The 21,435-nt window shown below is 34.0% G+C and overlaps 1 protein-coding gene across 1 annotated transcript in view; it reads left to right on the forward strand.

Moving 5' to 3' along the window:
* CNTNAP4 (contactin associated protein family member 4) overlaps positions 1–21,435 on the forward strand; it is a 203,137-nt gene that overhangs the window by 55,020 nt on the left and 126,682 nt on the right. The gene's annotated exons all lie outside the window — the stretch shown is intronic.

Below are 21,435 nucleotides of genomic sequence, written 5' to 3' on the forward strand. Positions count from 1 at the left end.
AAAAATCATTGTCCTTTATATGGTATGTGAACTTATCAAGACTACCAGCACTACTGCTGTTTTGTTTGTCTTGAGAATAAGAACATCAAATTTTTTGTTGTTATCCGGTGAGTGTCTTATGGGGTTGTTTGTTTTTGGGGGTAGAAGCTTCTCCATTTTATAGTCATTTATTCTACATACTATTATGGCTTTCATTCTCAGTTGAGAACTGAAATACAGCTGAGCATTAGTCTCATCATGACTGTGTCTAGGAAGAAAATGAAGGGTTCCCTATTTATTTATGCACATGTTTCAGTTCAGACTTTTTCTAGAAGGTGATTTTGGTGTTTTATTTTCCAGTGTCTTAACATGCTAAATTGCATGTAGGCAGTGATAGTCATTGCAAAAGTCAGATCTTCAAGCACTCTGAGGTCAGAAACTGAGTGTTTGTAATGAATTTATCATACTTTCTGACTGAGGTATTCTATAATCCTTAAGTAGAGAATTAATGTGAATAGAAACAGTGGTGCTATCAGATATCTGTGTATCAATTCATGCTAAGGTTGCTGTCTGCCTGAAGCATGCATAGATTGCAGGATGTCTCACTCATAGATTATTCCCTGTACTATTTGCATTACAAAATTAAGAGATCATTGATAAATCTGTGACCTGAAAAAGAACAGAAAAATAAAATTTATTTTGCAATTAATGGCAATTCAACATTGCTATGAGTATATTTCACAATATCATCACCAAAAGGCTAATATCCCCTGTTTTGGGACACAAAGATAAGCAAAGAGAAATGTAGTCTTAAATAATACTGTTTAATGAATTTGGTTTAAAGGAAAAACCAAAATAAAAACCAGAAGTAAAATCCAAATTATTAAATTGTTGCCTACATTAACAAATATGTCTCAGGACAGGTAATTTATTGTATTCAGAACTAATTATTGCTTCTCATAATATTATAATGAACCTGAAAATTCAGTAGGGATCTACAAGACTTTTTAAGACTTTTTTAATTTCAAACCAGAATTTTGAGTCCATTACCTGGGAATTTTGTGAAAAATAATTATAAAAAAATTAATTAGTAACTAAAAGTCCAGAAAAATGGGAAGAAATTAGTTAAGATCATTTGCTACTTTACTAGGCTAGTATTTTGCTGCTATGTTCAATTAAAAAAAAAAAACCCTCTGAAGACTGAAAGAGCATAATAGGGGCCAAGAATGGTAGATAATACAATAGAAAAAATATTTTTTCTCCACTTAATGATTTGTTGTTTTGTTGATAAGTTTAAATTATCTCTTTTAAAACTTCTCAAATGTAACAAAATAGATATTTTACTGAATATGTTGTGCGAGCAGGATACTACATGTACTGCTAATACAATTTTGAATTTTAGGCAGCATTTTAAGTACATAATTAGTGTCATTGATCAGTTAGTGTCATTGATTTAAAAATATACACAGTTGAGATATCCAGTGTTGCGAGCTGCAAGAAGAGAAACACAAAGGTGGGAATTTTAACAGAGATACAATACAGAACGCTTTGTGCTTTTAGTATCATTTCAGATGATAACTGTTTATTTCATTAATACTATCAAATTCATTTGAAAATTCTGAATTTTTAAAACAGAGTTTTAGAATAATTTTAATAGTTGAATAAAAATATTAAGAAAATGTATGAATAGATTCCATCAAAATTTTTTTCAACATTATAGTTTACTTGTTTTTTGAGTGTTGAGTAAAAGTTTTGCTCTTTATTTTTAGATATAAAGCAGCTGAAGTCTTCTTTTACTATCAGATCTTTGAGCAATAGAAAGATAAATGTCTTTCTGATGGGAAATCAAAAGTGTCTATTGACTCTAAACCGTAAATTGTCAAAAACGCAGTGGCAAGAGCTCACTGATAAATCAGTTTTCAGAAAGCCTTGGTATTTCATCTTCTAACATTTTAAAAGGGATTAAGCTGCCTCATGTTGAAGTGCACCTGGTTTCTAAATATAGAATGAAGGGATGAAGTGGAATCTTCACTTTTGCTGTTGTTGAGAGGGATCATAGATTTACATCTGGCAAGCAGAACCCTTTGTTTGTGGTTACTGTAGGTCTTTAATTCTGAAATAGGATGTCTGCAATTTAAGTCCATTTATAAAACCGCTATGATGTTTTAAATAAAGCTCAAAAATAAACAAACAAAAAAGAGCTGACCACAAAATGTTAACTGTAGCAAAGTATGTACTGATCTTGAATTCAGGAGCCTAAATATTGTAAAGTACCTTAAATCAAACAAGATCAGGGTTGACTTGGAATGAAAAAGAACTGGAACAATTAATCTGGGTTTTTTAAATAATTTAGATTTTTCTCCTTTTATTCCAGTTTATTTCCCACAAACGCTTTTTAATAAGATTTTAAATGGATCATTCTTATGTCTTTCAATGTATTTTAACACTATTTATATGCAAAGGGTTCAAGACATCTTATAAGCATGTTTTGATTCATAAACCAAGAGAGTTTAAGTAGACATTTTAACTCCATTAATTGTAAGAATTCTGGACAATGCATGCAATTTTCCTTTGTTTATTCCTTTTTTATATCGTTTTATCTCTTTAGATCTTCAGTGTGTTCTCACATACAATCACTTTGTGATTAGCCTTTTGATTTTTTTTAATATTAAATATGTTACTCAGTGCATTGCTAGAAAGACTACTGCATTCTAAAGTGGACACTAGTGGCAAAAGGGACACCACTTCCTTCTTTTTATAAAATAATTGCTCCTGAATATATCTTGTACTAAAAAATATCTTCTATTTCCTTAAAAAGTGAAAGCTTTACAGTTTTTCAAGATGCAGCTATAAGAGGTAGACTATTCTGAATTACTAAGATGTAAGTATTCTGATAGTTTTGCAAAGTTTAGCACATCCATACATTACCATTTTGTTAAGAAGCAAATACTCAGTAGAAATAGGAGCAAAAGCTCTTTGTTCATTAATTGTATGTGCCTCCTATCTAACTTAAAATACAATAAACCAGAACAGAGTTTGGTTTTGCTATTGGTTTTTAATGATGAATCAAGTTCCTTTTATTTTAAAGAACTAGTTCAATGATTTTTTTTCTGTGTGACTCTGCTTTTTGCGCTTACCCCCTAGGTCTGTGGCCACATTTAGGTATAAGGTTTTTTTCATATATGGAAAAAATTATTTTTACTTACCCAGACTTCATTCTATATTACCTTTTTAACACCCTCTAATAGCAGTAATAACTTTAAAATACATTTTGTAGGGAAATCACTGTATAATAAGTAATATCTGTGTATACTCACAGGACTAGATTCTAATATGATGCAGAAGGCCAGCTGTCTCCATTTAGCAAAAAGTCGACCTTGAAATTGGTAAGCTTAGAAGAGTAGTCATGAAAGAGCAGTTCAGGCAAAAAGGAAATGATCCATTGAAATCATAGCTTTCACAAGTCATTACATTGTTTACAGTGTTTCCTCAAGAGATTGTTTTGCCTTCTGGATAGCTAAGAAGCCTTGATTATTTTTCTAGCCTGCAGAACTATGAAAAAGATTTTATCATTTAATCTTTTGCTAGACACATATATATACATATACATATATAAAAAAAAAAATAAAGGTAATTTCAGCTTACTTCCTGATAAAGCAAAAGAAAGCAAACAAAAAACCCCACCTCACCTTCTGTTTATAACTGCAACAAATGTCTTATTTTTGCTGTTACATGAGTATTTGTCCCATAAAATTAGTTATGTGAGTATTGTTGGGTCCTTAAAGTTTTCTGCTATGCTTACATGGAAACAAAGATTAACGTAACCAGACTGGTATGGGTAGAGATGCTAAGGGGGCCATACGTGTGCGTAGGATTCTTCACACTCAAATGACAAAGCACAAATCCCACAATTTCTTTGTTCTCATTTCTCAATAGCATGCAAGGTATTTTTTCTCTAACAAATCCAGAAAAGTTGTCTGTGTTCATGTTTCCCAGAATTCTTAAAAACTTGTTTTCAGATTCATCTGTGTAACCAATCTTGCCTCTCACTGTAGTCTCAAAGGCAGTATTTTCAGCTAGAGTGGGATTTTGTGAGCTGCTTTTAAGCAGTTCTCCCTCAGGTATTCATCATTTTCTGGGACTGGGGATTGCAAAGAAACCAGGAAAAAATTGGTGAAATTGAGACTGAACTGGGATTTCTGGCACACAGCATTATAACACCAGAAGCGGCAGTATGAATACTGCTGTACTGTTTGACCTAGTGCCAGGATCTGAAGCAGCTGGAGCCTCATCCTGGGAGGGCATACATAAAAAAAAAAGAAGAATTTTCTAAATGTCAAAATTTTGCTTGAGGGAAACCATATTCCCAGTACAGTTTCTGGCTGTATGCCACCTGCAATAGCTCTCAGGTCTTTTTATGTGCCTTTTACACTCATTTCCCTAACATTTTCACAATTTCTAAGATCAGAAAAGACAAAGGCGCCATTATTTTTGTGGCTTTGTGCTTGCTGGGGCAGTTTTGGCTTATGTGGTTACAAATGTCCTTCTGGCCTTTAGTCCAGGTTCCAGGCTGCCTGGACTCAATTTCACAGTTGAACTACCAGAAATTCAAACCATATATGAAGGCAGTGCTCCTGGCTGACTGTCACAGGTAAGAACTGATCTTACAGATACAGGATGTCCCACATAACATGAAAATAGTTATCAGAATACATTTTCCAGCTCAAAATCCCTATGAAAATTGAATGCCACCTGCAAATTATTCATGTTTTGGTACCAATAAGCTTTTGACTTCTCATCAAATCAAAAGCAAATAGTATCTTAGTAATCTCATCCATGTCAAAAAGTTGAATATTGACAATATCTTTCATTTGTGCAACATCTTCGACCTTGTTTTTCCTTCATTTTACAGCATACATATTTATGGGCAAAAAAATAAGAAACAAACAAATTAACTAAAAAGAAACCAACATTCAGGGAACATGTTCTTACCGACATCACAATTTATTCTTTCTGCGTGTCATTCGTTGCCATTCCCTTATTCGGCCTGCTTAAATACTTCCTTCATATACTCACACATTCAGTACTTATGATGAATCGGGTACAGTTACTTTAACTATAACAGAAGTCCACTTTAAGTCACTGTGTTCTTTGTACCAGTCTAAACTTCTCGTCTTTGATCAAATTCTTATCTTCCTCTATTGAATGTTCTCTTCACTGAAAGAAAGCATATGGAAATGAACTGCAAAATAAATTTCTTCATTTTAGTTCTTGTGCCTGGTCTTAGCCTATAAATCACAGCAGTTCCAGTACTTCTGTGGAGTAATGCAGGCAGACCTTTCAGGGTTAACTGATAACCTGATAATATCTTGATCATTTGTTTCTGTTTTATATATCAGGCAATTGTTGTGGTTGATAAGAAAAAGGTGGAAAAAAAGCATATTCTTGGCACATACTCATCACCTAATAATGAACAAAATCTTTGTGTGAATCTTAGAATGCTAAAGGCATTTCTCAGATAAGAAAAAACAAAAACAAAACTAGAAAAAGAGAGGAAATAAACTTGAAAGGTGCAAATTTTCAGTCTACTTATAAGTCTGACTGAATTTGAAATACCTGGAAATAATGGATAACCTTAATAATAAACCATACTACCAAGATTTCCTATAATGTAATTCTTTGTACCTTATTTACAGATCAGTGGATTTGAAATCCAGATCTATATCTTTTCACTTTCATGTAACTTAATAAGGAAGGAAGAACATGTAGCTCTTGGCAAGCTATGGCTGGGCAATCAACATTCAGAGCTGACATCTAACTGTAAAAGGCCCCTATAATATGATCAGCTGAGGGCAGGTTTGCAATTGATTTGTGGCCCATTCCAAGCCCTTTTGTATAGTATCCTGCTCGGTAAAATACAACATACTTGTTAATGCTTAATTACTACAGGAATAGCAGTTGAAAGTGAAATTTCAGCAATCAGATCTCTTATTTCTCTGGTAGCTCATATGGTAGATTTTCAGATACTAAGTAATTAAAAAAACCAACATAATATTTGTGGGGGACTTTTCATCATTGAGTTTTTTGTTAAAGGCTGTACTTTGACCTCTGAATTACCAACGCTTTGTTACCTAAGAGCAGATATTTGCTTTTTGGTGAGAGTATAATGTCGTGGTATGGAGTATCATATATTTGTATATTTGATTTAACCATTTAAAAATTTCTCTAATTCATTCTATACTTGTGTATTTTACAAAAGCATTCAATTTAATTTCCTCCTTTTCACCCCCAGCTAAGTCTGTGATACTGCGGATATATATACCCTGTAACAGTGTAACAGAATAGAACATTGTTGCTTGTCTTATTTTTGAAAAAGCTACATGTTAATAGCTCTCCAAAAATCCTAATTACCTTCCAGAAGAGAAGCTCCTCTATGACACTTTAAAATGCGAAGCATGTAAAAATTTTACAGTCAGAACTTGGGCAGCCTGGTTTTGTGTGTTATTTTGTGACTGCCTGTAGTAGGTGGGAGATGGGAGATGTTGGATAAAATATCTCTCATGACAAAGAAAGGGAAAGCTTATTACTCTGCTTCCCAACAAATAGCATTGTAAAAAATGTGAGCTTTTTAACATCCTTTTTTAATCTGTCATCTGCTGCATTACTATAGCATTCTAGTCTTGACTAGGACAGCAGGTTTGTTTCTGTTCAAATTTATCTTTTTGCTGGGAACTACAGTAAAATTTAATTGTCAGAATTAAGATCATGTGGACCTTCCTGTCTGAATTTTATGTGCGGTATCTGTATTCCTCTTCATTTGTTGGCATAATTTTTAAAGCATGTCATAGGCTTTTTGTGAGGCTTGGGCTTCTATTTTGGTCTTCTCTTAAAATATGAAACTGGTTTAGTATTGGTAGGCAGAATATAAACTTTTCAACAAACTGCAGTATTTGACAGTTTCTACACTCAGTCAGCATTATTATTATTGCACGACTATAAAACAAACATTCTGGCAAAAGCAATTGGAAATTATTTCCTTTTGTTTAGCTTGTGATTTTATTGGAGCCCAGTAAAAGGAGAGACTGGTAATACAATAAAGGTTATTTCTTTCTACAATGACAACCACAACAAAAATGATTCAAATATTAATGCATAACTAATTAAGTATCCACCTTTAATTATTAACAGCTTCACTACCATCTACTTATTTATTAACAAAGATCAGTATTCTACAAGCATTAGTTTTCAGAGCAAAGAAATCGTTACTGTACTACATCTTTATTCCCCTGTATAAGTAGACAGAATTTCCTCATAAGGACTGAAACCTGCAAACCCAAGAAAATAAAGTATTATGATGTAGGCAAAAGTGTAATATACATAATGTCTCAGTTAGAAGTTTAAAGCTCTAAATCCACATCTCTTAGAGGCAGAGAGTAAGTTCTTATTCTTGGACGGTTTTTAATCAATTTGGCTTCGATCCTTGACTAAATCTCTTTGGACTACCCAGGAGTAAACAGAAGTGAGTTCTTGAATTTATAAATCTATTTGCAATCCAGTTAGTAAAGTACAATTTTTAGCCACCTTAAATTGCTATATCAAATAAATAATATTTAGAATTTAGAGGGATGTTAAGGGTTCTCTGTGTGTGTGTATACATATATATATGATTTTTTTGTGGATTGACTCAGCTTCTCTTTTACTATTATATATGTATATGCATACACACAAACATTTATTTATATATATGATGTGTTTATGTGTATTTCTACATCTAATATACCTATATATAGATATATGTATGTATACATATATACATCTGTAATGTTTATCATGATCTACTTCTAAAAATGTTTTAAATATAGAGAGCTAAAACTTCAACTCAAAGCAGTCTACAGTTCTATAACAGTTTACACATTAAAAAAAAAAAACAAAAGTGCAGAGAGAACAGTATGTTTTTTTAATATAATATCTAGCTAGCAAATCACAGATATCCTATAATCCTATAATGTTTCAGGATGTAGAGTAAGTTACGCTGGTATACAAGCTTAAAGAGCAGCACCACAACAATAATGCTGTTAGACCTTAGCTTGCAGTTGGAAATAAATAATTGTATAAATATAGATGTATAAATTGTATAAATTATTTATACAATTGTATAAATTGTATAAATAATTGTATGTAGCCAGACAATATTTTTCCTTCCTTAAAATGAAGGAAAAATATTGTCTGGCTACATCCTATTATTATCTATATTTTTGCCTTATATTTTGTCCTAAATGAGTTTTATTTTATTATTTAACATTTTATCTATATGTATGTTTCAAGAAAGTGAAAATAATTGCAAGTTAAGTGATTTTATACCTAAAAATACAATATTTGGATTAGTAATTCCTGATAAAAGAGAAACTTACAGTTCTTTAGGATCATGCTAAAGAAGACTTTAGCATGATCCTAAAGAATTTGAAGATCACAAGAGTCTCAGTTCACAAAATGAATTCTTAAGGGCAAGAAAAGACAACGTAAACATTAGTAAGTTGTGCTGGATTGGATTAATTTTCATTTTAACTGTTACTTAAATTTTCTCCAATATTTTAAGTAATATAATACTTCTGAAGAAAAAGTAAAGTTGGATCATGGTAGCCTGCAGAAGTTGCAGTGTTCAATCCATCAAGGTTTTTAACAGTAATATTGCTTTTCCGAAAACTGTAGAAACTTTTCTTCACAACCACTACTGTAATTTGTTTATTATTACATACATTATATAGACTGATTCCAGTAGCTGTCCATATTGACTGTCATTAAAAGTAAAAAGCAGTGATGACCTTTAAAGATGAGATCTGAATATGCATAAATACACATTTTTTAGTCTGAGAAACGCTTTTAAGTGAAACATAATATTAGAAGTAATACAGCTTAGTTATGCATTAGTTATACACCAGTTGTCTTAAATCTGATGCAAACAAAAAATCCCTGAATTAGTCATTTGTCTGTCGAGATTGGCTGATTTAGTTTCATAAACATTATAATGCTATTTTTGAATATCACAAATGAGGACTAATATTGTCATAATACTATGGGAAAAAGAGGATATCCAGAGTGATGAAATTTTTTTAAAAATTGAGTTTCCCAAGGGACAAAAACTTAAATGAATGGAAATGTAATTTTTCTTCATTGTTAAATAATTCAGATTTTTCCCAATATTGTAACAATAATAACAATTGGAACAATAAAAAAGCTCAGTTAATAATGGCATACCACCTACAATTTAAACATTCAACCAACAAAGATGGTATCCTAGATAATCAAGCCAGATGTGATTATATTTCTTAATCATGAAATTCCATTAGTCTAGCTCAATTCCATTTTCTCTGTTATTTTTTCTAGTCGTCATTGTTATACTCTGAGGCTCTACGCCAGTAAAACTGAGTCAGAAGTCAATGCTGTATAAAAAGCATTGAAACCTCAAACTTAAAATATTCAAATCTCTTCTTATTTGTGAGTGCTTCTTTCCAAATTTTGTGGGGAAGTACTTAGATCATAATGCATGAACTCTGAAAAACACAGGTTTTTACACAAATACACAAAACCAGAAATTGACTGGGATTTGAAGAGAAGCAGTATATCATTTTTTAAAATTCTTTTTATAAGAATAGAAATTTTGGATCATGGAAAGTAAATGATTGGTGAAATCTCAACTTTTTAAAAGCTCCATAATAAATTTCTCTGGCAACATTTTATTATTCAGGTCACTATGAAAAAAATTATTGGAATCTGAATACAGGAGTTAGGGAGAGTTATACTAACTTCCCAGCTGAGGATCTGGCATAGCGTCTCAACTATATATACCAATTAATGAAGTGCTAAGTGCCAAATGACACTTAGCAATTCAAATCTCAGCTTTTTAATCTCAAATCTCAACTTTTTAAAAGCTCCATAATAAATTTCTCTGGCAACATTTTATTATTCAGGTCACTATGAAAAAAATTATTGGAATCTAAATACAGGAGTTAGGGAGAGTTGTACTAACTTCCCAGTCGAGGATCTGGCATAGCGTCTCAACTATATGTACCGATTAATGAAGTGCTAAGTGTCAAATGACATATATTTTTAAGTTAAATACTTGTAACAAGATGCTGTGAGTAATGACTAGAGCACCAAATTAGGGAGATACTGTATATGTAGGGGAGAATGCATGTACCAGTTTTACCACATCCTTTTATGTTCTTGTCAGGTCAAGTCACTCAAAGATGTGCAGAAGTGGAACTGCACATGTCCATGCACCCTGTTATAATTGTACCTTACATAAGGCCAAAATGGAATCAGACTGGACACTTCCATTAACTTGTAGAGTATCTGTCATTCCACTGCAGATTATTCATATTCTTGTGCACGTAAGCACAAGCAGACTTTAAAAGGCTGACACTGCACTTGTTTTCTTAAAAAATCACATTCTCTTTGTGCATGTCAGATATACATGCTGGCTCATAACCAGCTGGAGCCGTCCAGCATCTCTCTGATGCCACTTGTAGTAATTTAAACCCACAATAATGGAAATAAAATATAGCTTTTCTGTTTTAAATATGTATACTTAGAGTATTTTTGCTTGGAAACTGCGGGTGTCAATATTCTTTCTGTTTGCTTTGCTGTACTGAAAGCATCATGTGTACTGAAACAGGTGGCAGAGTCAGTGAATCAGCATTTTGAAGGCTGAAATAGATTTTCCAGAAGTACCAAAGTGGATTATTGAGGATTGAGATTAAAGTAGTGATAAAAATGACAAGCACAAACATGTTCATCAGCTCAAAGGTACTGTCCTCCTCATTTTGTTGTAAACTATACAAACATATCACTTTGCTAAATAAAACTGGAGATGATACATCTAGTTATATATTAGAACTTGGTGATAAATGTCAGGGGGTTTAAGATTTTGATGGATAGTATTTTTGAACTTGTTGCTGATCCTTCTACAGTTCTCTTACTGCTGTGCAACATTCTTCAAAGCAGCAGGCAAATCCTCAAGGAAAGTACAATAACATCTGAAATACTCATCTACCAGGCTTTTTTTGCAGTGAAGTTTAAAAAAGATAAAGTTATTGCATACCTGTGTCAATCTGTTCTTAATAAGTGTCCCTATTTCCTATTAAAGTGGTGGATGTATATTTGAGAAGACAGAAACACAAATCACAAATGAATGTTTGTATAACGTTAAAATCCAAGTGTTCCATGGGGTCGGTGGTTGGAGACAGGGACATCACACACACACCAAAGCTCTGTGGGACAAGCAGCCTGTCTTATTGCTGAGAGCCTTCTTATATAGGGAGCTCAAAACTGCCAGCTCTCTACAGCTCATTGGTCTGACCCCCTCACAGTCCAGCTCCTGACCAGGGAGATGCCCGCAGCTCAGGGTGGAATGTGACTGGTGAAGGTCCCTGTCTATCCGCCCAGGGCCCGATTCATGAAACCACGCTGGGTTTTTCATTTATCAGTACAAGCCAGTTTGCACAGTAACATGTTTGGATCAGAATTTATGTACACGTATTTGTATGTTTTGGTACAACATCACTGGAGATTGTAGCTGGTATTAGGAAACTTAATTTAATTACTCTGGAAAACCTCATCAGAATGCTGTCATAGTGACAAAGTACTCAGTCTTGTGTCAGATGTACTAAAGCTGACTGGTCAGTGCAAAATGCTTTGTGCTTGCTTTCATTTTCTTTGAATTCTGTGGCTGTAGTCAGTAAAATATTGGGATGGCACACTAGCTTGAAGTGAACAAAAGTAAATGCTAAAAAAAACAGGTTTAATTTCGTTTCAAATTTTGGGTTTACCTAGTTGTTTCACCCTGGAATTAATAAAAGCAAAACAACAAATAAGGAAAGAAAGAAAGAAGGATATAAAAAGTCTACAAGTTAATTAAATGCAGATGTTTAACTGTAAAAACTCAATGTCTCATTATAAAAATAGTTTTGGACATGGAGACTATGGCTAATTATCACTACTAGTTTTAAATTTCAAGACAGGAGTGTAACATTTTGGGCAAGAGCACTGTGCAAGGGAAACAAATACAGGTGGCTAAGTGAAAGCAGCTGCTCTGTAAAGAGCGTGTAAAAGTTTATTAGCTTGAAAAAGTTTTAAAACTTTATAAAACTGTGATGAATTGTGCATTTGAGCTAACCATGGGGGTTTTTTGTTTCATTGTAACAGATATTTATACAATAAATACATATTTTCCATTTCCACGCAATTAGTTTATATTTCCTGACATAATGCTCTATATACAAGAAATTACATCACTACAGAAATTTAAGTGGGAATGCTGCTTTAACTCAGTGGTGTAGTGAAAGGTGGTGGCAACGAAGTTTCATTATTTTTGTTTTCTCATTAAATTTTCTGTTCATCATCTATGAACAAAATAAGTGCCTCAGGTAAAATGTACAGTGACGAGTTATAAGTGATCCTCCCTTCACTGCTGGAGAAAAAGAGAAAGAAGGTTAAATATTGGAAGCAGTGAACCAAATTTCATGCAGAGCAGGATTTACTAGTACAGCATCCTAAACCTGGATATGACCAGAGGCTAGAGATACAGAAGAGAATAGCGCTATTGCAAGAATCCATTCTCCTATGGAGGAGACAATCTCCCAGATTAAGTTTTGTTTTACATTCAGTCTCAGATTATTGTCAGAATATGTGCCAAAAAGGTGTACAAGTGCTATGTGAAATTTCTAGTTTATGATAAGGGAGACAGATTGCTTATCATCAGGTAAAAGTGAATAGTAATAGCCAAGAATGATGTAAGACTTGCAATGAAGTCTGTCACATTTCCAAAACAGTTTGTCCTAAGAAATTTGTGGAGACCACAACCTTCACTTCAGCAGAAATCTCTTGGAATGACATTTTTTTAGTACCTCTCTCTGCTGGAGGAAGAAAAAAAACACCTTTTTAGTATAGTGCTTAGAAGTGGCTCAGAGTGGCTCAGATTATATCCTACACAGTTACAGCTTCATTACCTGTATAAAAGTTCTTTACTCAAATATAAGCTTTCCAGTGCACAAAAAAAGATGTTTCCTACTATAGGGCACTGATTCACAGCGCTGTGTGGTATGCTGGTGATGAAAAATCTGAGCGAAATAGTGGCTTTGATAGGTCTTTGAACCATTGCCAGTATGCTTTCCTTTTGATAAACTATCTCCTTTGATATATTTACATAATGATTAATTGAGGAGAAATGTCTTCAGAGCTTTCTGAAGAAACGTAAAATGGGATTCACTGACTCTCTCACTCACCTAATTTACTGTTAATGCAGAAGGGGGAGTGAAATAAAGTTGCCTACCTTCTGTGTGAATGATGCAAAGTTTGTCACTATGAATACCATTTCCTAGTGCCTTTGTGTTGCGCTGATTCAAATTCAAAATGCCTCTGAAACTCTTCTTGACATAGTAACTACTACTTGTCAAAAATTATTACTAAAACCTAATATTCATTTTATAGTACCTGTCACAATTTTGAAAGTTAAGTTCCTTAAATATTAAATATTCTGACAGTTGAAAAAATAAACGCAATTGCTCCTTCTCTTCTAAGATTATACATGTTTTCTTAATTGATATTCACTTCCAGAATATCTTAAAATAAGGTTAGACCTTCCTACAAAATTAGGCTTATTCTACCTTTGAGGCCACTGAAGTAACTGCTACACCCACCTCCCTTAGAAAGTTCTGTCTGACTGAAGCATTAATATACTCTTTTTATGTTCTGTCTCAAAAGTAGATGAAATTTTTTAGTAGTTTTGATTTCTATTGAAAAAGCTCTCCATGCCACTTATAAAAAAATCCTTAGAAAACATAACTTCCCTACATGTATAAGCCAAAACATACTTGTTTTACCTATATTTATTTCTGAAAATTACTTGGGTAGATTAATCTAATTCTTCAGATTTTAAGAGGGAAGATTTCTTCATTCATTTCTTAACAGCAAAAGTAACTTACAGGTTTCAGAATCAGATGCCATTCATGGGACTTTTCAGTCTTTATTCAAATAGCATATCTCATGATTTATTCCTGTGAGTGAGCAGTTTTGATATCAGGCCCTCAAAATGTGTCTCTTAGTCATTCTCTCACAGTATTTTCTGAAATCTGGCCAAGAGCTTCCCTAACAATCCAGAAAATGATGGCTTATATATTCAGAAGGAAGGGGTAGTACTGAAGAACTTCAGAGTTCATATAGTACATCTGATTTGGTTTTGTTGTAATATACAGAGATAAGTACTGTTTTCCAAAAAGAGAACATAATTCAAAAGAGTTCTTTGAAGGGGAGATCTTGTTTTTAATTCCTTGAAATATATCCAAGATTCCATTCTGTTTCTGTACTTTTTTTTTATATTGAGCCTAATCCCTATCTATCAGTTTGCAACATAGGAAGACAAGACTAGAAAACAGCTAAGAAGCTATACATGAAGCTGGATTATGTATTTCTTAATTTTCATCCGCTCATTTTAGTAGTTATGGCAGCTTCAGCTAATACTTGGTTTCCTAGATAAAACTTAAATTATTTAAACCATTCTAAAATAGAAGGACAGTTGTGAAGACATTGAATGATTTCCTATAAAATCTAGTTATGGAAGGATACTAAACCATGACACTGTCCTAAAGGACAGCCATGGAGACTTTTTATACACTGGTAAGATTACAGATGACACCTGCTTTTAGTCTCCTTCGTCTCAGTAATGTCTCTTTCATGCAGAAAGGAACTGTGAATGAGAAGTCTTAAGATTCCCCAACTATTCAAAGCCCCTTGTTCTAGTAATCTTCAAAGAGGTGTTTCTGTTATCTTACACTTTGGCTGAATGCCCTATATCATCCTAACTTGCAAATTTTAAAATCAGAAGAAGAGACTGTGGAGATGAAAACACCAGTTGGTTAGAATATGATGCTAATAACACCAAGGATGCAGGTTTGATCCATTTATGGACCATTCACTTAAGAGGTGGGTTTGGTGACCCTGTAAGTCTCTTCCATTTGCAGTATTTGGGGATTCTGTTTCCAAGGCTGTGCATTTTGAGACCAGTTGGACATGGGTCTTTCATCAGGCAGTGACAACTCTTTTTGAAGAGCATCGTTTTCCTGCACTGAATGCCCTTTTGGTTTTTTAGATGCTAAGATTAGTTGTTTTGTATGATAGTTTTAAATACAGATAATATGTGACTATGAGAAAGACCTGATAATAATCTCATAGAAAGCAATAGAATGGAAGCTTCAGATAAAGTTTGTCAAGGACAGCAAGGACAAAGTTCAGAAAGAAACACTTTGCTTTGTAAACTCCTTCTTAGAGAGGAGTCAACGTGAGGCAGGATCTATCCTAGTCCCAGACTCAGTCAAAAGTTTATGTCTAGTGGTTTATGTAGGTGTAATTTAGCCTTTATGTAACTTTCTCCAACAGAATTAAGGACAGCAAACCAAACATATTTATATGAATAAAGTATGTTGATTTTTGAAGTTGGTGGTGATAATGATTAGACAAAAAAACTTCAATCAGAGTTACTTCCTGCAGAGTATATTTATATCTGCTATTTTTTAAAGCAAAATTGAAGTAATTATATTAAGACTAGCAAATTATTAGTAGGAGATTTACTTTACTCAACCATACCTATGTCCCTGGGCAACTCTTTCATTCCGCCTCAAGGAGTAGCCTTGAGTGGGTGTCCTCACTCAAGGGAGGAATCTCCACATGCACTCCTAGAAGGAGTGTGTTGCAAGTCCCTTCTGTAACAAGAGGGACTTATACTATGGGGCTCTCAAAGTATAAAGTGGTTGGCAGTCGTTCATGTGTTTGAAGCCAGCTGGGTCAGCTCAGCAGCCTTTAGTTAAATTATGACTATTATCACTTGCTGGTTCTTTTATAAGAATGTCTGTATGCTGCATCCTCACTGGTTTGACTTTCTGTAGGGAGATGTTGTTCTTCACATCTTCAGAATATTTAGCTTTGGGATTGATGTGTCAGGCTGGCCTCAGTGTTCCTGTACAACAAAAAAGCCCCTCCTCTCCATATATAATCAGTAAGTTTGGCAAATGTGGCAAAGTTCAGGCTGTTTTATTTCCACTTAGGCAGAGCATCATGCTGCATATCAAAGGCAAAAGATGAGCAGCTATCAAAAATGTGGTTGAAAATTACTATGCAGAAATTTTATATGTGAAGCTGTGACTGCAGAACTGGGTTCTGATCTAGCTGTCCTTCTTAGGCTTCTTCAATCTGTGTGGAAAAAAAAATAAATTCTATGTCCTATATTTCTTATTCATACCTCAAGGTCCCTCATTTCTTCTCAGGTTTACTTGCCACAGTTTATCTCTGGTTTCAAATTCTGAGGTTTTTGTCTTTTATCACTGAAATATGGCTCAAAACAGCATTGCTGTGATAACTTTCCCACAGCCTTTCAGAAATACGAGCCAAGTTGTGATTTATGCTCTTTGGCATCTTTGGCTATTTAGATTCTTCTTGATTATTACTTTTCTTGCATTTTGCGAGGCTATAAATGGGAATTTCTAATTGTATGAGCTCTATGTCTTGAATTGCTTCATTCAAACATAGGAGAACTAAAATGTGAAAGACTATGGGTTTATTACAGCAGTACTGTTACTCTACACACATTTTTAAGGGGCCAAGAGGGTTGTCACATGCTAGCAATGCATCAACATCATTTAGCAGATATTACCCCCCACTCCCCACCTTCATTATTTGTCAATAAAATTAAAGAACAAAACCCTTGTTCTGTTTATATAGGTACATACCTAGATTTTTAATTTTCAGTTTGTGGAAGAGGATACCATTCAGCTTAAGAAATTAAATAGCATCACTTTTTTTGTATTTTAGAGGTTTTGAATGCTGTAAACCAGTTTGTTTTTCATTTCAATAAAACCTTAGAAGACTCAGTTGTCAATTGCTTGCATGCAGAAAATCTGCTTTGTAATAAGTGTAGGCAAATTCATCCCCGCTGCAACTTTATTGACTTGAAATTAAAATCAGCTTCTGTTAAATGATCCATATGGGAAATACACAGTTTGATTAATCAAAGGAAAACATCCTTTCTGATGTGTGTTAGTTTTAAACCTTAACTTTTGCTAATACAAATATTACTATATAATACTCTTGCAATTATTGCAATTAAATATGCAAAAAAATTAATGGAATTTAAGAGTGGTTTAAGTGCTGGTGCTGTCTAAATGGTCTTAATGAACTGCATGTGAAGAAGCAGATGTCAAGGCTTGTATGAGCATGAACTGTTTTGGGGTTTACATTACAATACAGGTGATAGTAGTCATAGAGCCAGGTAAGCAGGGGTGCTGTTCATATAAGGGCAATCTTTAAATCAGTTTCTATGCTGTGTAGTTCAGAGTTTTTAAAATGAAGCAAAAGGAGCTTGGCATCCTGATAACTACACAGAGCAAGTTTGAAAAGCATAAGCATCACCTAATACATTTTCTGCCATCAGCATCAAAAGTTTTAAACCTGATATAGCGCTCCAAGTCCACTGTAGCTATACTCAGTATTTTCTGCCCTAGATGTGAGATTTCAGACCACATCTTCAGTCATTTTGAGTTTTGTTCTCTTGTAGCTATTTGCTGACTTTGCTGAGTTTTTTTGGGTTTCTTTTTCTATTTTCAATGTTAGTGATAATGATATTGTCATCCCAGTGAAGCTAAGGAAATATGAAAGTAAAAGCTCTTTAAACACATATCCTAGCAGACAGGAACCAGAGTAATGAATTAGTCCCATTCAGTGTTGTGATTCGTTTATATTGATGGTCATGGGAGAGGGCAGAGGATTTTTAACCTCCAAAAACAAGAAAGGTGGATAATAAAGTTTAAACTACATATAAAGAGCATAAAAATTGTTTACTAAAAATAGAATGTCTAGAGGTATCTGAAGAAAAGCAAGTCTTCTGTTAGAAGTTTAGTGCATAAATTCAGGACAGATTTCAAGCTGCAGTCTTATTTGTAGTTTGGCAGTTTTAGTGATGAAGAAATTGCTGACTGAACAGATGAGTGGTGCTACCTTGCATAACTCCCACAGAAGAGCGCTGTGCATTGCTTGGAGTGAATGTGTGAGGAAACTCCAATATATTTCACTTAATTGACTTGAAAAGAAATGTTATAATATTGTAGAAACAGATATCAAGAATAACGGAATTTCAAAGGCAAAATTTGAAATATCAAAAATCAATGATTTCTTAGATTTTAAATCTAGTACAAATTATTCAATTGTAATGCATTAAAAACATCAAAAACTTAGGATTTTTTTCAATCATTTAATAATCAATTTATTAATTAATCTCACATAAAATGAAGGAGGCTGTTTATGAGTTAGTATGTATAAGTGACTGATGGAAACTCTAAACTTTGATTTAATTCTCCCAGTAACCATGGTTCCTTCATTTACTTATGAACCATCAAGTAAAACTGGCAGTTCTTACTAAAATGGAATTGAAAGACAGAGATTCATGAGTTAAGAAAAGGAGTTAGTACTTCAGAAAAAATATTACTAAATGTGTTCAGCAAACTAATGTGCTTAAAAAAATTACATCACATGTACAAACATTTTAGAAGCACTGGTATTTAAAAGAATATAAGTGAAATGAAAATGTTTTATGTATTACCTGTGTGTTCAACTTGAAGTCAGCATTAATGTTCTTCATATAAAGAAACTGTGTAATGCTTGGGGTTTTTAACAGAAATAAAGGATGAATCCTGCATGCTTTGGCAGCTTGAATGTAGATTTTTGGTATGTTGCATATAAATCTCAATATTGGCATAAGACAGTGGAAAATAAAAGGGGTTAAAAGTCCCCTGAGATAAAGTTAAAATAAAAGAACTCTACATGCAGGCTTTATCTCCTTTGAAAATTATTTTTCTGATTTACTGTTAGTTCTCAACAAAAGATGTTTCATCAGTCACTGTAGAACATAGATTCAGATGTAATCGAAGAAAACATATGCTTTATAAAAAAGAAACTGACAAAAAGAGAGAAGAGAAATAAGGTGACAACTGTGAAGTCAATAATTCAGGAAGTGTAGAGATGACAATAATATATTCCTGTAAATCTTAGTCTATCCTTGCGTGTTCATGCATTTTGGCATAGCCTTGTTTAATATACATGGTATCTGCATCCCTGTGAGAAGCTGTTTAAGACCTCTCCAGATCTGCCCAGAAACACCCACACCACACAGCTTGAAATCTGACAAACAAGATCCTTTTGACATCTGTTATGCAGCTAACCTCTGTGCATCACCATGCCCAGATGTATTCTACAGCCAAAAGCAACTGCAGTTTGGTGCACACATTAATCTTGCTGCAAGGACAGGACACACTGTAAAGAATGCTGGGTCAGAAGCTAACATGCTCTATTAGTGTTTCCTGCAGGACTGGGCAAACATTTAATATCTGTGATGTTTCAGGGGGCAGTCAGATGCTGGGAGGACACCTGGCTGCTGGACAGTCAGACAAAAGAGCTCCTGAAGAGCCTTTAACAGATGAAAGAATCATGTGAACCAGTGTAGTGGTTTTTCAGGAAACATGTTGCAGCTTCTTCCTGGTGGTCCAGACTGTGGCCTAATACAGACTGTTGGAGATATCATGCTGCTTCTGCTCTGTAGTTATTTTATGGATCTTATGTTGTATTGGTCGGTACAGGGCTAATAGATCATTTCTGGGACTGTATCTTTACTGTAATGCCTCAAATCAAACAGCCCTGACATTAGAATGCTGTTTATCTGTGTCTTTTTGTCTTCTTTCTTTTCTGGATGTAGTAGCATGGTGAGGGGGTGTAGACTACATGGTGGCATGCCTTGCAAAAACTTCTGGAAAACCCAGTACTAAAGGCAAGAGTACTTACCTCCGGCTAGAACCAACTAGTACTGCCATAACACACTGCTTTTCAGGCTTTTTTTTTTTTTTTTGACATCCTTCTAACTTCCATTACTTCATTCTGAATAAAGTCCTGCAGTCACCAAGTGATGTTTTGTCTTGAAAGGAATTTGCAAATTACATACTCAGCACAGTCTGCCAGATTACTCCTGTTGACTAAAATTCAACCCTGCCTTTCAAGTGGAAAGTTAAAAAATGTCACCCAACAGCACGGTGGCACCTAATTCTAAAAAGGCTTTGGATAACAAAGCATGGTAGAATGTTGTTGTCTCTGTAAGTGTACATTCATGAGGTTTTGGAAGTTAAGGTGGCAGTCAAGCCTTATGTGGCGTGTGTCACAGATACAGTATAGGATGTGAGTGTGGACCACTCTGCCTGTGTGTGCAAGGACCCTCGTTTAACCTCCCATGCTGACTGCTCACAAAGTTTGCTTGTTTGATGCCACCACACTGTTCTCCACAGCCACTAAAAGAGGAACTGATGTGGTCATAAGGAAAAACTTTGGAATCTGCTTGAGAGTAATTGAGATGCAGCCACTGAAATCACATATTTACATGAAATTCAAAATTCTGATTTAGATAAAGAGAGAAAAATATACACAGTATTTAACTCCATAGTTTTAATTCTGTTACATTTTAATTAGCTCTTAAATGTGTGGACAAAGGAATTGTTGCACATATGGGACTTTATGTTTTTCTCTCAGTTCTTTTTGTACAACAGACCTCACTTTTTTTGCAATTTATTAATACCTATATAATTTCCCACCATTTTATATTTAAATGACAGTTTTGCATCCCTAAGTTAAAATTCGTTTTACTTTTTCTTTCTTAGAGGAGGTAATGTTTAGAACTTGGCTTATGACTCTAAACAGAATTAAACAACATGTAGTATTTAGCTATGAATTTTTCTACGTCTTGTCACCCATACAAGCATAAAATTGGATGGTAGCTAACTGATTGTTGTGGAAACTAGATATGTCTTTTCTGCTTCTGTGTATGCATGCTTTAAGAACTTTTCAAGGTGCCTCTTATAGTGAGTTTTTCAGAGTTAGATCTAAATCTGTTCTTAAAAAATGGGTATTTTTTAATTTTTTCAACACCATTCTCTGGTAAAACTCAGCAGATGCTGTGTCTGAATACTTGAATATTTTGCAATGTAGTTCCGTAAATCAGTGTTTCTTCTTACAAGATTGTTTGATATCTACCTTTGATCTTTTCCACACAGCTTTACAGGAAAACTAGCATGATCTCAGTAAATAAAAGCAAACAAAGGAACACAAAGGAACACTGACTTGATTTAATTTCTTCCTTTTAATATCTTTCTGATTAGTTAAAATACTGGAGGTGTAGCTCTCCGCTTTCGGCAAAATTTTTTCTTTGCAGACAGATGTACCTGTGCTTGAAACTGCATGTATATCTCATATTCTTTTATCATTTTGCTTACACATGTTTTGGTCATTTTAAGGAGCATGTGCAATTTTGCCATCTAATTATGCTTTCTTGTTTCGTATGCAAATTTATATATCCAGGCCTCACAAAACAGAATC

This window comes from Haemorhous mexicanus, chromosome Z (assembly GCF_027477595.1).
Source record: "Haemorhous mexicanus isolate bHaeMex1 chromosome Z, bHaeMex1.pri, whole genome shotgun sequence".
In the NCBI taxonomy this organism is placed as follows: Eukaryota; Metazoa; Chordata; class Aves; order Passeriformes; family Fringillidae; genus Haemorhous; species Haemorhous mexicanus.